We start from the raw sequence: 5,419 nt of genomic DNA on the forward strand, positions 1-5,419 counted from the left end.
TTTTATAGCCCTTCCTTGGTGTTGCTGAATTTAAAAGCATCATTTTGTCTTGTCTTTAAAAAATTAGTACTTGACAAATTTTAGCACCATAAAAATAATCACTAATAAAATGACAAGTTCACCAACACAGTTATATTCATACTTTTCCTCACCTTTCTTTTTGAATCATAAAATATAGGATATAGCAGTTACAGAATGAATATATTGACATCAGATGGAAATATAGTGTTCTCATATCTTGTGTGAATTTTGAGGAAGTATTTTTTTGGATCACATTAGACAAAATAGAATCTGTCAGGAGAAAATGAAATCTGAAATATTTTCACTGATCCAGCTAGATATATATATCTTATATTGCTTAAGGAAAGGGATAATCTAGGAGTATGGATAAGGGAAATCAGTGCAACTATACTAATCTACTTTTTATGTAAAATTTTGAGGACATTAAAGCTGCCACCAGATGGGCAGACAGTTACTTAGAAAACTGGGTTATTCAAAAAGAACTGTTTTTTTTTTTTTTTTTTTAACTTTTTAGTTTGTATTGGGGTGTAGCCTATTAACAATGTTGTGATAGTTTCAGGTGAACATGAAGGGACTCAGTCATACAAATGGATGTATCTACTCTCTCCCAAACTCCCCTCCCATCCAGGCTCCCACATAACATTGAGCAGAGTTCCATGTGCTATACAGTAGGTCCTTGTTGATTATCTATGTTCAATATAGCAGAGTGTACATGTCCATCCCAAATTCCCTAACTATCCCTTCTGCCCTTCCTTCCCACCTACAGCCATAAGTTCAGAATGTGTTTTAAAACTACAAAGTTATCTGTTGTAAAAACTAATAAGGAAATTTTAAATATAGAGAGAAAACTGAAAGTCTTCCTATACTATCCCTTTGAAAACCTATCACTCAATATTTCCTTTATATGCATTTACATACCCACCACATGAATATATACACACACATGTATGTGTGCCTGTGCATATATGCTCATATACTATTTTATATAAATTAACTTATATCTTGACTCATTGGAAAAGACCCTGATTCTGGGAGGGATTGGGGGCAGGAGGAGAAGGGGACGACAGAGGATGAGATGGCTGGATGGTATCACTGACTCAATGGAAATGAGTTTGAGTAAACTCCAGGAGCTGGCGATGGATGGGGAGGCCTGGTGTGCTGCGATTCATGGGGTCGCAAAGAGGTGGACACGACTGAGCAACTGAACTGAACTGAACTGAACTTATATCACATAAATGCACACATGCATGCATGCATACATGTTTTATCAATTGTCAGGGTCTAGTTAGGAAAATAGAACTACGGTTCCAGGTATTTCAAACAGTGGGAATTTAACACAGGGGATTGGACGTATATAAGTGATAAAAGAGTTGAGGAGAAAATAAGATATATATGTATATATGTATCTTCTTTATCCATTCATCTGTCAGTGGACACTCAGGTTGTTTCCATGTCTTAGCTATTGGAACTAGTGTTACTATGAATACTGGGTGCATGTATCTTTATGAATTAGGGTTTTCTTCAGATATATGCCCATGAGTGGGATTACTGGGTCATATGGTAACTCTATTTTCAGTTTCTTAAAGACCTTCCATACTGTTCTGCATAGCTGCTGCAACAACTTACATCTCCACCAATAGTATAGGAGGGTTCCTTTTCTTCCACATCTCTTCAGCATTTATTATTTGTAGACTTTTTAATTATATGTATATATTCATTCAATGAAGACAGTAGCCCTCCTGGAACTGAAGAAAAAAAATTGTAGGATGTCCAGAAAGAGCTAGAACCTAGCATGAGCTGCCTGGCATGAGATGAAACAACAAAGAGGATTTTTAGTCACTGCTGCATTGGGCAGATGAGAAAAATGAGAGACCCAAAAGTTGACAGACAGATGGCTACCACAACCCGCCCATTCTGCCTTGAAACGGCCATACTCATCCTTCCACCCATACCTAACTCTCATAAAACAACTTTATGTTTCCACTTTGCAGAATTCAACTAACTTTTGTACAAGTAAAGAATCACTTTCTTCTCAAAAAGGTGAAACACAAATTACCATCTGACATTACTTCTCTCCCCATGTTCAAGAACCCAGAAAATATGAGGTCTCCTCCCTCAGAATGGTGCATGACTCTTCACAGTTTGGTGAACTCTGATATAAATTGGAAAGAAAAGAAATAACCACTCCTCATTAAGAAAGAAATTGTAGAAGAAAGAAATAGGGAAAATAATTGTGCGTGTGCTAGTCACTCAGTCACATCTGACTCTTTGCAACCCCATGGACTATAGCCCACCAGTCTTCTCTGTCCATGAAATTTCCCAGGCAAGAATATTGGAGTGGATTGATGTTTCCTTTGGTTAACATATAAAGACATACATTTGTATATAACTATATATATTGTTTCTATTTGTAATATAAATATAAGAAAAATGTGCAGGCCTGTGGCAGTCTTCATTTTTGTAGCTGGTTAGAGTCAAATTCACATTTATCATTTCTTCCTTCTATCACCAATTTCATATTCCTTGCCCTCTGTTAGAAGCTCAGCTATATACAGTTCTTTACCTAGTGTTTTATACCTTTGTTGTCCGGTATCTGACTCTTTAGTGGGTCTTTACTGGATTGTTGATTTTCTCATAAAGACTGTCTAATAAGAAGCTCCAAGGGAACATCTTAAGTTCTTAACACAGTCCTCCTTCCACTATCATGTAGTTGCAACTTCTTTCATTTTGATAATTGCTATCAGTAGCCCCACCCAGACCCTTTCTCTGGCTGTTGACTCAGCATGATGGAAAGACAAAATGTCCAGAAAAAAGCCTCAGATTCCAATTCAACAGGACCATCACTATGTTTCCTGGTGGAAACACGCCTTCTTTATGCCCTCATTTGTTCCTTAACTTTCTTCAGTCGCAAAGTCATATCCAACTCTGCAACTCCACGGACTGTAGCCTGCCAGATCCCTCTGTCCATGGGATTTCCTAGGCAAGAATACTGGAGTGGGTTGCCATTTCCTTTTCAGGGGGATCTTCCCAACCCAGGGATCAAACATGGGTCTCGTGCATTGCCCGCAGATTCTTTACCACTGAGCCACCAGGGAAGCCCCTCTTTGTGCCCTCAGCTCAGTTCAGTTCATTTCAGTCACCCAGTCATGTCTGATTCTTTGTGACCTCCATGGACTGCACCACACCAGGCTTTCCTGTCCATCACCAACTCCCGGAGCTTGCTCAAACTCATGTCCATCCAGTCGGTGATGCCATCCAACCATCTCATCTTCTGTCATCCCCTTCTCCTCCAGCCTTCCATTTTTTTCCAGCATCAGCATCTTTTCCAATGAGTCAGTTCTTCACATCAGGTGGCCAAAGTAGTGGAGTTTCCAATTCAGCATGAGTCCTTCCAATGAATATTCAGGACTGATTTCCTTTAGGATCGACTGGTTTGATCTCCTTCCAGTCCAAGGGACTCTCAAGAGTCTTCTCCAACACCACAGTTCAAAAACATCAATTCTTTGGCACTCAGCTTTCTTCATAGTCCAACTCTCACATCCATACATGATTACTGGAAAAACCATAGACTTGACTAGATGGACCTTTGTTGGCAAAGTAATGTCTCTGCTTTTTAATATGCTGTCTAGGTTGGTCATAGCTTTTCTTCCAAGAAGCAAGCTTTTTTAAATTTCGTGGCTGCAGTCACCATCTGCAGTGATTTCAGAGCCCCTCAAAATAAAGTCTGTCACTGTTTCCGTTGTTTCCACATCTATTTGCCATGAAGTGATGGGGCCAGATGCCATGATCTTAGTTTTCTGAATGTTGAGTTTTAAGCCAACTTTTTCACTCTCCTCTTTCACTTTCATCAAGAGGCTCTTTAGTTCTTCTTCACTTTCTGCCATAAGAGTGATGTAATCTGCATATCTGAGGTTATTGATATTTCTCCCAGCAATCTTGATTCCAGCTTGTGCTTCATCCAGCCCAGAATTTCTCATGATGTACTCTGCATATAAGTTAAAAAAGCAGGGTGACAATACACAGCCTTGATGTACTCCTTTCCCAATTTGGAACCAACCTGTTGTTCCATGTCTAGTTCTAACTGTTGCTTCTTGACCTGCATACAGATTTCTCAGGAGGCAGGTAAGGTGGTCTAGTATTCCCATCTTTTTAAGAATGTTCCACAGTTTGTTGTGATCCATACAGTCAAAAACTTTGGCGTAGTCAATAAAACAGAAGTAGATGTTTATCTTGAACTCTCTTGCTTTTTCGATGATCCAACATCATAGTCAACAAAAGAGTCCAAAATGCAGTACTTGGATGCAACCTCAAAAATGACAGAATAATCTCTGTTCATTTCCCAGGCAAACCATTCAATATCACGGTAATCCAAGTCTATGCCCTGACCAGTAATGCTGAAAAAGCTGAAGTTGAATGGTTCTATGAAGACCTAGAAGACCTTTTAGAACTAACACCAAAAAAAAAAAAGATGTCCTTTTCATTTTAGGGGAATGGAATGCAAAAGTAGGAAATCAAGAAACACCTGGAGTAACAGGCAAATTTGGCCTTCGAGTAAAGAATGAAGCAGGGCAAAGGCTAATAGAGTTTTGCCAAGAGAACACACTGGTCATAGCAAACACCCTCTTCCAACAACACAAGAAAAGACTACACATGGATATCACCAGATGGCCAACACTGAAATCAGATTGATTGTATTCTTTGCAGCCAAAGACGGAGAAGCTTTATACAGCCAGCAAAAACAAGACTGGAAGCTGACTGTGGCTCAGATAGTGAACTCCTTATTGGCAATTCAGACTTAAATTGAAGAAAGTAGGGAAAACCACTAGACCATTCAGGTATGATGTAAATCTCTTATGATTATACAGTGGAAGTGAGAAATAGATTTAAAGGACTAGATCTTATAGACAGAGTGCCTAATGAACTATGGACGGAGGTTAGTGACACTGTACAAGTGACAGGGATGAAGACCATCCCCAAGAAAAAGAAATACAAAAAATCACAATGGCTGTCTGAAGAGGCCTTACAGATAGCTGTGAAAAGAAGAGAAGTGAAAAGCAAAGGAGAAAAGGAAAGATACATCCATTTGAATGCAGAGTTCCAAAGAATAGCAAGGAGAGATAAGAAAACCTTCCTCAATGATCAGTGCAAAGAAATAGAGGAAAATAATAGAATGGGAAAGACTAGAGATCTCTTCAAGAAAATTAGAGAAACCAAGGGAACATTTCATGCAAAGATGGGCTAAGTAAAGAAAAGAGATGGTACGGACCTAACAGAAGCAGAAGATACTAAGAAGAGGTGGCAAGAATACATAGAAGAACTGTACCAAAAAGATCTTCATGACTCAGATAACCACGATGGTGTGATCACTCACCTAGAGCCAGACATCCTGGAATGTGAA

The sequence above is a fragment of the Dama dama genome, chromosome 11, assembly GCF_033118175.1.
Source record: "Dama dama isolate Ldn47 chromosome 11, ASM3311817v1, whole genome shotgun sequence".
Classification (NCBI taxonomy): Eukaryota; Metazoa; Chordata; class Mammalia; order Artiodactyla; family Cervidae; genus Dama; species Dama dama.